Here is an 11,899-nt window from a genome sequence, read left to right as displayed (position 1 = left end):
TTCTTCTTCTTCTTCTTCTTCTTCTTCTTCTTCTTCTTCTTCTTCTTGGCTGGGTACAGTATACTTTATTGATGGTACATGACAAGGCAGGGTTCCTCAAGTCCCTTCTTTTCTTCAGGGGGTCTGGGATGAAAACTACGGAGGTTGGAAGATACTCAGTATGTTGGAGGATGAGCTGGGGCAAGGACTCCCCAACAGCTGAGGGCCTCTCTCCTCCTCTTACTCTTGCTAGGCTGGTGGTCCCGGGGGGGCTTTTACTCTTTGGAGACCATGTGGACCATAAGTTTTACCACCTGGTTGCTGTAGCCAAATTCATTGTCATACCAGGAAATGAGCTTGACAAAGTGGTCATTGAGAGCAATGCCAGACCCAGCATCAAAGGTGGAGGAGTGGCTGTCACTGTTAAAGTTACAGGAGACAACCTGGTCCTCAGTGTAGCCCAGGATGCCCTTGATAAAGCCCTGTGGTGCCTGCTTCACCTGATTCTTGATGTCTTCATATTTGGCAGCTTTCTCTAAGCAATAGGTCAGATCCACAACTGACACGTTGGGGGTGGGAACAAGAAGGCCATGCCAGTGAGCTTCCCATTCAGCTCAGGGATGACCTTGCCTACAGCCTTGGCAGTGCCAGTAGAAGCAGAGATGATGCTCTGGGCAGCCCCTCAGCCATTACACCACAGCTTCCCAGAGGGGCTGTCCCTGCTCTTCTGGGTGGCACTGATGGCAAGGACTGTAGTCATAAGTCCTCCCCATGATACCAAAGTTGGCATAGATGACCTTGGCCAGAGGGGCCAAGCAGTTGGTAGTGCAGGAGGCATTGATGACAATCTTGAGGGAGTTGTCATACTTCTCATGGTTCACACCCATCACAGCAGAAGGGGCAGAGATGGTGACCCACTTAACCCCATGCTTCAAGTGAACCCCAGCCTTCTCCATGGTTGTGAAGACCCCAGTGGACTCCACAACATACTCGGCACCAGCATCACGCCATTTGATGTTGGCAGGATCTCACTCCTGGAAGAAGGAGCTGGGCTTTCCATTGATAACATTCCTGTTCTCAGCCTTGACTGTGCCATGGAACCTGCCATGAGTGGAATCATACTAGAATGTGTAGACCATGTAGTTGAGGTTAATGAAAGGGTCATTGATGGTGACAGTATCCACTCTGCCAGAGTTAAAAGCAGCTCTGGTGACCAGGCGCACAATATGGCCAAATCCGTTTACTCCAATCTTCACCACCCTATCTTGGGGATGTGGCTGGTACTGCACCAGAAGATGCGGCTATCTGTCAAACAGCGAGGAGCAAAGAGCCCAGATATCTTTTCAAAATCCTGTTTTCATTTCCTTTGGATACATAACCAAGAATGGGATGGCTGGATCATATGGTAGTTGTATTTTTATTTATTTATTTTTAGAGAGAGCAAGCATGAGTAGGGAGGGGCAGGGGTAGAGGAAGAGAGAGAATCCCAAGCAGACTCCAAGCCCATCACAGAGCCTGATGCTGGGCTCTGTCTCATGACCCGGAGATCTTGACCTGAGCCAAAATCAAGAGTGGGCCACTCAACCAACTGAGCCACTCAGGCACCCCTGGTAGTTGTATTTTTAATTTTTTGAGAAACCTCAATAATATTCTCTACAGTGACTTAACCAATTATATTCCCACCAATAGTGCACAAAGTTTTCTTTTCCTCCACATCCTCGCCAACACTTGTTAACTCGTCTTTCTGGTGATAGCCATTCTAACAGGTGTGTGGTGATTTTTTAATGTGGTTTTGATTTGCATTTCCCCAATAATTAGTGATGTTGAACATTCTTTCATGTACCTGTTGACCATTTGGATGTCTTCTCTGGAAAAATATCTACTAAGGTCCTCTGCTTATTTTTAATCAGGTTATTTGTTTTTTGTTGTTGTTATTGAGTTGCATGAGTTCTTTATATATTTTAGATATTAACCTTCTACCCAATATGTAGTTTGCAAGTATTTTCTCAGTTCTATAGGTTGCCTTTTAATTTTACTATTTTTTTTTTCTGTGCAGAAGTTTTTAGTTTGATGTAGTCCCACTTGTTGATTTTTGTTTAGATTGCTTGTGCTTTTGATATCATGTCCAAAAACTTATTGCCAAAACCAATGACAAGGAGCTTTTTCCCTGTTTTCTTCTAGGAGTTTTACATACCAGGTCTTTCTTATGCTTAAGTCTTTAATCTACTTCAAGTTAATTTTTATGAGTGGTATTAAGATAAGGATACATACTTTCCTTTTATTCCTTTTCTATAATCCTTCCTTCTCCTTGCCTCCTTCCTTCCTTCCTTCACTCCGTCTCTCCCACTCATTTTCTTGTTCTTATTCTTCTTGTTCTTCTTCTGTTTATAAAGTTTTCTTTTTGTCTTTAAATCAAAACTGTGTGTGTGTGTGTGTGCATTTGTGTGTTGGGGGGTAGGCTTTTTAAAGGGGTTTTCCAGTATTTACTTTATGAAAATTTTTTTAAGTTTTTCTCTAACTTTTAATGAAAGCCAAATGTTAGAAATAGTAATTAAAATGTTTACATTGAAGTAGATTGCTAGATCTGCAGTGTAGCCAAGCCTGGCAGGTTTTGATAAATTAGAATGAGCCACACAGGCTGGTCTTTTTTTTTTTTTTGCTGAACTGCCACAGTGTCCAGAAAGCAATTCCACCCCACACACCACCCTTGTTTCAGATCAGATGAACTGAGCAAAGAAAATGCCTCCCAAAATGGCAAATTACCCACTGTATCAAAAGAAACCGGAAGATGTTATCAATGAGACGGATGGCTTTAGAGAGCATGAACATCAGGATTTGATGTAAAGTGTGATCTTTGGGCTTTTACCAAACCGCCGTTCATTAGGGGAAACATCATTCCAGGTCATTCATGTGACTGTCATTATACCTTGATCAGTCCAGTTTCCAAGGACACATTTCAGAAAATAAAAACAGAAAGGGAGGCAAGGAACCTTTCCTAGCTTCATTTCCCATAAATGCCCTCTGTAAAAAGCTTTCCCAGACCCCCAGAAGCACTTGTTTCATATGCTCCTGAGTGAATAAACCTTCTGTAGTCTGGAAACATATCATTTTGGAAAGTTTCCACACTTTCTGGTGCCACACACTTCTGGCAAAATATCTGTGGAGCCTTCACATAACCCCCCATGCAGCACTGCCTTCTTAATGAAATAAAGGAATTGCCAGTGAGCAAACCTTGCTGATTGCCTTCCGTATTTAAGTCAGACCTTCTGATCAAGGAATAAATCATTCCACATTTCCCCAGAATTTGTAATGTGTTGAGAAATTATCATGTAGATCTGTGGTCCTTAACACTGGCCACACACCGAGATTATCTGGAGAGCTTTGAAAAATTTGTTGCCTGTGATCCACACCTAGAGACCTCGGAAGGACAGGTCATCAGTATTTATTGAAAGCATTCACACACACTCCCTCCCACTAATTCTGATAGATAGCTGCACTAAGAAACACTGGCTATTGAAGGATTTCTAATATTTAGAACTCTGTGTTTTCATTGTTGTGAGATCTTTGCTGTCGCCCACTAACTTAACTAACTTAAGCCTCTCATTTGGCCAAATCAGTTTCATTATGTATGGTAGGATCAGAAACTTGAAACTCTTGTTTTTCAAGTGATCTTTAGGTATACATGTCATTACCGTGTCTGTGGAATGTTCTGAGTTTCTCTAATGGTTGCCAGGTTCTTCAAAAGAAAGAGATATAACTTGATTATTTTGGAAATATTCAGTAAGTCCAGGTGTTAATATATAAATAGTTTTCAAGTCCATGTTTAGCACCTTAAAAATCTATCATTCATTGCATAAAAAAAACTAAAATGGCCAAAGACTCATTCTCAGATATTAGAGGGCTTCTTCTCTCAAGGAAACTCAATGAGAAAAACACAGGTTTTAGTTTGGTTTATATAAATGTGTGTGTGTGTGTGTGTATGTGTGTGATTTAGATTTTGTGAAAAAGAAAAAAAAAGCAGTATCAGCAATATTGTCCACACTTTCATAAACATGAAAAAATATATAGCCTTATGCAGGTAAGAGTCATACAAATGAAATGTGTCTTAATGCTGCTTCTGCTGCATTTGTGGCAGATTAATTAAATAAACCGTGCCGATCCATTAATGCTTAAGCAAACCAAAAAATGATGCTCTCTCCCACAATAATCATAATCCTTTTCAAATTCCATCTGAAAAGCTATAAGAGAAAAATTTTAAAGGCAAATTTTTTAATGAAATAAAAGGTTTTTGTTTTTTTGTAAAGATTCCCACGGTCTGAGTTTTGCTGATTGCACACTCATGATGTAGTTCAACATTTTCTCTGCCCTCCATATTTCTGCAAATTGGAAGCTGAATCCAGAGGCTTGATCAGACTCAGGTTGTACACCTTTGTCAAGTTCATAGGTGGTGATGTCTTCTTTTATCAGGAGGCACATGATCTAACTCTTTCTGTGATGTAAGTAGCCTTTTGATGCTTGATGCCTAGATACATGAATTGATTAGGGATTGAAAGATGATGGTATTCTACCTTTATCATCTTGTACATTTATTGGCTGGAATACTTATATAAAGAAATACTTCTTTCATCTACTTTAGATTACTCAGTAGTAAAATTCATACAGAAAAGACAGGGTAATTGCTTGATTCTTTCCTCTTACTTACCAGTGTTCAAAATAATTAATTGACTCTTTATCATCATTTAAAGGTGACTAATTAGGGGCTTTGTTCAGATTATTATGAACCCATGAATTTAAACATATTTGATGGCTCTGGCTGTTTTTATCAGGCTGCTCCCATGTGTATCAAGCTACCCGTCCAGTGTTTTAAAGACAATGATTGATACCTATGCCAGATACGTATTTATTTATTATGTCTTTTCTTGTATGTACCATCAGAAGGTTGGAGTTGGATAGATTTGCTAATCCTTGATAACACAACTTTGATAAAACCTAGTTTTATGAACCTGTCCTTCTCATTTGTGCTAAATAAAATGACAACTCTTCCAAATACTGGAAAACATACAATATCACAAATCCATTCTAAGTTGGCCATTCTCTAAAAAAATACACTTAATTTTCAACTTCACTCAAGTAAGTAAATAAGTCAATTATCAGTTAATTAATTAATCTTAGTGCCTGAGAGTCATGGAAAGAGGAATATGAGCCATTCAACCAGCAGAGGGAGTACAAGTTAACTGACAAATCCAACCTCCCAAACTCTGCTTTCCTATTGGTGAAATCACTGATAATGTTTTGGAGAGAAGGAAGATACCAGGAACAAGACAGGACATATCTGTGCTTCCCTGCTCTCTGTTGGATGCAAAGAAACAACACTGATTCTTAATGAAGGGAAAATACAACAATAAGGGGAAAAAAGTATTCCCCTGAATTTCATCAGAGCCTTCTTAGAATTCATTGCCTATATCATCATTGCCTATAGCCTGATTGATAACTGTCTTGGTGGATTAAAAAGGAGGAAGATATGATTACCTCTCTCTTTGTAAATTTAAACAATAGAGGCATCCAGAGGTGATATGAATTCTCTATGGTCACATCAATTCAGAAGTAGAGGCAAAATTTAATATAAATCATCCAAGTCCCATCCCAGCTTTTTTCATGGGGCGTTAATCAATGACAACTATTTTAAAGGGAAAGAAGTTACAAAAATATTTTGCAGATTTTCTACTTGCCTCTGCTAATAATGATCCAGTCAAGGCAAGAATAAGAGCTTGAGAATATAGAACACACAAGCGCTCCCTGATTTCTTTGCAAATTTTCTTCTGGGGTTGGTGCGTTAATTTCTAATCAGTCTGAGTCAATAACATATGGTTGTCAGTGCCATTGTTGACTCTCAGGATTTCTTGTCTCAGTCCCATAGATCCTAAAGCTTGGGGCTTGGGGTCACTGGCAGGGGTTTCGATTTGGGGCTTTCTATGTTTACACAATAGGGCAAGTCAATATCTCTCCTGTATCAGTGAATTCTGGACTAAACTGATCTATCAAGCATTGTAGACAAATGAAGACCTTTAGGGATGGAAAGAAGGCTCTCTGGAAGTCTTCCCTGCTTTTACAATTCATTGAATCCACAGACTCCCACTTGCTCCCCACAGAGATCTGAATGCAGCTGAATAAGAAAGGAAGAAAAGTCTCATGAGAAGAATGGAATGCTCTTACAATATTTTTAGGCTGCAGTGTATACTGAATTCCATTCACACGGTCCTGCAGGAGGTTTGGCCCATCTTCACAGAGCATGCCACAACTCCTGCTTATTGCAACAGATATGTACATTTCTCAAGGACTGACAATAATTAAAGAAAAAACAAACTGGGAGGTTCTTTGCATAGGATTGTTGAGGCAGGCTTTCCCTTTTTTTCTTTTGTTGATACCTGTTTTATAAAAAAGGATGATAAAGCGGTGTTGGAAAGTTCAAATTTCTCTCCAACTTGATGGACTCCTAATTGTATACCTAATTCAAACCAATTTTGGAGATAATGGGGCTACTTCTAACTTTCCAAGAAGCTAATAAAAAGACTAAGAAGTTTTTGAAAAATTGACCATCATTTTTAAAGAAATAAAATTAATGTGGAAATAACTTTTTTATGAAAAAAATGAAAATTTTTCCATGGAGACACAGGTTGAATAAATGAGGACTTCTTGGTGGACGCCATAAATGAATGAGTTCCATTCTTGCTTTCATTGAACTCAAAGGGTGCAGGTTTCTACTTGCATGTTCATTTGCCTTTATTCTGTGAATCTAATTTGTCTATTCCACATCAACAGACAGCAGGGCCTCCTGAAGTCCATTCCTTCCCAGCCCAGGAGCCTTCAAACTAGAGGCAAGACTTTAATCACTTCCAAGTGTTCTAAGACACCCAAGTCTGTGTTAAGCTCATTTAGCTGTGTGAAATACTGAGTTAATGAAGTCAAAGTCATTGGTTCAGCTATACATAAGATGATTCTGCTAATCTTGTCCTCCTATGTGTCAAATAAACACATTATTACCAAACATATCTATCCCCCCTGGCATTGTATATCCATTACTCACTAAGAGGAGAGGATAGGTAGATATGGATGGAGAGAGATTGTACTAAACTTGTCTCAGCCATTTATAGCTGTGTGAACTTATGTAGATTTTTTTTTTAAAGATTTTATTTATTTATTTGACAGAGAGAGACACAGCGAGAGAGGGAACACAAGCAGGGGGAGTGGGAGAGGGAGAAGCAGGCTCCCCTCAGAGCAGGGAGCCCGATGCGGGACTCGATCCCAGGACCCTGGGATCATGACCTGAGCTGAAGGCAGTCACTTAACCAACTGAGCCACCCAGGCGCCCTATGTAGATTTTTTGATGCTTCTGTTTCCTCACCATAAAATAGGGATAATAATAGCAACTACCTCATAGGGTTGTTGTAAGGATTTAGTAGATTATTCATGTTATGTGTTTAACACAAAGATAGGTACATAGAAAATGCTCAATAAATGTTATTTTAATTTCAATTTAATGCTGTTGGTATTGTTGTTGTTATTACTGTTATTCTTGTTGGACATTTTAAAGCCTGAATTCCAATGTGCTAATTGTCCATAAGTACCTATATGTTATTATATGTATATTATAGCTCAAGTTCCTTTAGCATTAGTACATCCTGGCTTTAAAACTCAGATCCACAAGGTACACAGAATCCAGAGAAGGCAATACACATTCATGAAAGCACAAGAGAGGCAGCAAACCTCTACTGTCAGAACCTCTTCACATATCACACACTTGAATCAACTAACAAAGCTGACCAGCAAGTAACTCACTGGTGCTCACTATGACTTTTCAATCTACTGAGGATGTCTTCTAGTGATGAAGCTTAAACAGATATTTAGTAATGAGGAGTGTGGGTATAAATAGAGACATGAAAAATATGGTCTCCCCTCCTAACAAATCCAGAGTACAGCCATTTATCTGTTTTGCCTTTTGGGAGAAAAAAAGAAATGAATTAGAAGAGTTTTCTGTTTTGTTTTCATTTGTCCTCTTTTAAAAATAAAACATGACATTAGTTCTAGAAGTCACAAAAGTCCAACAAGGGAATGAATAATTCCCTGATGGTTCAGAGAAGTATCAATATCTATTTTAGATCATCCCCATACCATTTTCAAGTGCACATCTACACAACTTAATTGTAGTCAATAATTGTTCACTCTTCTTTAGCTTGGGTGTGTAGCCTAGCTGAGAAGTGCCTCTTTAAGATAGATGGAAAAAGAGAATATTCCAAGTACTTGTTTACAATGTAGTAGAAGCAGTGACAAAAGGGGAGCAGTCATGAATACTATTAAAAATACCAATTTCTAGACAACTCCTTCTCTAAGTGATTCTGATTCAATAAGAATGGGGAAGCACCCAGGAATCTGTTTTCAACACTTGTTCTGTGATTCTCATGATCTGACACATCGGGGACATCGATCATTTGATGCTTCTGCTTGCCCATCATCTCTTCTTTCTTCTGATAAAAGCACTTCAATTTTCCTTTGAGAAAGCCCTCCTCCCCAGCTCTCAGCTCCTGTGGGCGGGCTGATTCCACCACCAGCTCCATAGGCGGTCTTGGTCCCAGGCCTGTTCAATCATTCTAATCAATCAGTATCTCTGCTCACACTGGTTCAGAGATAGGTGTAAAACTGAATCCTGGAATGTTGAAACCATTGAAAAAAAAAGACCTCTTTTTTCTCTGGCTTTAGGAAAATTTATCCACCTGAAAAAGAAGCCAACACCAAGATGGAATAAATGGAAAAAGGAAAGAGAGATTGATACAGAGAAAGAGAGAGAGAATGAGAGTGAATATCTAGATGACTTTGTTTAGATTCCCAGATTCAGGCAATTTTTGTTTGTTTTCAGGAAAAAACACAACCCACAATGACAGCAATCAAAGAAACAAAATGGAAACCTACCTCAAAGTTTACAAATTCAGATGGAAATGTAAAAGACTTAAGCTATATGACCCATTAATGACTATTTTCTAAGAGTTTATTAAATAAGACATAGGAAACTATGGTGATCAGATATACAACATAAGAATAAGTGTATTGTGGGTTTTTTCTTAAATATTTTTTAAGTTTATTTATTTAAGCAATAAATAAACCAATGTGGGGCTTGAACTCATGACCCAGAGATCAAGAGTCACATGCTCCTCGGACTGAGCTAGTCAGGTACCCCAAGAGTGTATTGTGGTTTTTATAGAGTTTTTCAAACAAGAAAATTGAATTTAAAATGAAATGGCAAAATTCAGATGTAGTATGTCAAAAAAATATGTGTGTGTATATGTATGTGTGTGTGTGTATATATATACACACACACACACAATAACAGAGCTCCCAAATACATGAAGCAAAAACAGATAGAAATGAAGAAAGAAAAACACAGTTTAATAATAATAATTAGAAATTCCAATATCCCACTTTAAATAATAAATAGAACAAATAGAAGATCAACAAGGAAATAGAAAACTTAATGCTATACACCAAATAGAACTAACATATATCTATAGAACAATCTAAACAACAGCAGAATACACATTCTTCTCAAGTACACGTGAAATATTCTCCATTGTAGACCATATATTAGGGCACAAAACAAATCTAAATAAATTTAAAAGATTGAAATAATACAAAGGATGATCTCTAACCACAATAAATTGAAATTAGAAATTAGGAACAGAAAAAAATTGGGGAAATTCACAAATGTGTAGAAATTAAACAACTCACTGCTAAAGAATCAATAGGTAAAAGACTAAACCAAAAGCAAAATTAAAAATACTTCGAGGTGAATGAAAATGAAAACAGAACGTGTCCAAATTTAGGAAATGCAGCTAAAGCAGCACTTAGAGAGAAATTTATAGCAATAAACACTGGTTAAAAAAGAAGAAAAGTCTCAAATCAATAACCTAACTTTCCAGTTCAAGAAACTGGAAAAAGAAGAAGAACTATATGCAAAGAAAGCAGAAGGAAGAAAATAATAATGATTAGAGCAAAAATAAATGAGCTAAAGAATAGAAAAACAAATAAAACCAATGAAAGTTTGTTCTTTGAAAACATCATCAAAATTGGCAAACCTTTAGTCAAACAACCAAAAAAAGAAGACTCAGATGATTTTTTTCCCTTTTTTATGACTCAGATGATTTTTTTAAAAAGATTTATTTATTTTAGAGAGAAAGAGAGAGTGCAGGGGTGAGGGGCAGAGAAAGGGGGGGAGAGTCTTAAGTAGACTCTGTGCTGACCATGGAGCCTGACGCAGGGCTCAGTCTTACGACCCTGATATCATGATCTGAGCTGAAACCAAGAGTCAGAGGCTTAACTGACTACACCACGCAGGTGCCTCTAAAAATAAGATTTTAAAATAGTAATTACTTTCTGACCTATAGAAATAGGAAGAATTATAAGGGAATACTATGAATTATTGTATGTCAACAAATTAGATAACCCAGTTGAGATTGTCACCAATTGTTCACAAATTCTTTCAAAAAATAAGAAAGGAGGAAACACTTCCAAATTCAATCTCTGAGGTCAATTTTACTCTGCTACCAAAACCAGACAAAGACTTCATGAGAAAACAAAAAATTCCTCAACAAAAATACCAGCAAACTGAATCCAGCAACATGTAAGGAGTACTTACCATAACCAAGTAAAATGGATCCCAGTGAGGCAAGGTTGGCTCAACATATAAAAATCAATCAATCTAATATATCATACTAATTGAAGAAAATACAAAACCACGTGACTGTCTCAAATGATGCAGGAAAAGTATTTGGCAAAATTCAACACTCTTGAAGGATAAAAAAAAAAAAAAACCTCAACAAATTAGAAATAAAAGGCAGCTTCCCCAACCTGATAAAGAACATCTATGAAGATTCACAGCTAATATCATTCTTGGTAGTGAAATCATTTTGCAGACCATAATTCCATCAAAGAATACACTGAAAATGCTGCAAGCCCTGGAGTTTTGTAGGTCAAGATTTCAGATTTTATTCTGATCTTGATGAGAAGTCATTATAGGAATTTCAAGCAAGGGAGGGTTATGATGTGATTTTTATTTTTATAAAAAGTACTCTGTTTACCACATATCCATTCCACTTGGATTCCATTTGACCTGGGGTTAGGGAATAGGAGAAAGCCCTGGTATGGTTAGCAGATTATGAAAATAGTCCAGAAGAGAGATTCTGGTGGATGGGATGAAAGGGTACAGTGCAAACAGAGAAAAGTGGAAGTTTTCAGAATACTTTTAGAGAGAAAGTCAGTGGGATTTACAATGGGTTCAGATGTGAGGATGAGTGAGGAAGGAGAAGAATCAATGTTGACTCCTAGAATTTTGGCTTCAGCAACTAGGTAAATGGTGATGCCATATACTGAAAAAAAAAAAAAAAGACCCAGTGGGGTTGTACTTGAGAAAGAAAAATAAAAGGTTTATTTGCTCCATGTTAAATTGAAGATACCCATTTAAAATAAATGTGGAGATGTCTAATAGAGACTTAGATACATAATTTGGAGCTCAGAAGAGAAGTCGGAGCTGAACATAAAAATTTGGAAATCATCAGCATACAGTATTTAAAGCCATGGGATTAATGAGGTTGATTTGAAGAACTGCATAAATAGAGCAAAGAAGGAAGATCAAGATAGAGCCCTGGATTGCTCATACCTATAGCATGCAGACACAGGAGAAGATGGAGCTCACAAAGGAGACTAAGAAAAGTAGCCAGTGAAATAGAAGCAAACCAGGAGAGTATGGTGTCATGGACTCCAAGAATAGTAACTGTTTCATGAAGGAAGATGAATACATTCTCGAGATCTGCTGTAAAACATTGTGCCTATAGATAAAAATACCATATCCTATACTTCAAAAATTGGTTAGGAG

This window comes from Mirounga leonina, unplaced genomic scaffold (assembly GCF_011800145.1).
Source record: "Mirounga leonina isolate KUSES-001 unplaced genomic scaffold, KU_Mleo_1.0 Mir_174, whole genome shotgun sequence".
In the NCBI taxonomy this organism is placed as follows: Eukaryota; Metazoa; Chordata; class Mammalia; order Carnivora; family Phocidae; genus Mirounga; species Mirounga leonina.
This window is presented reverse-complemented; position numbering follows the sequence as displayed.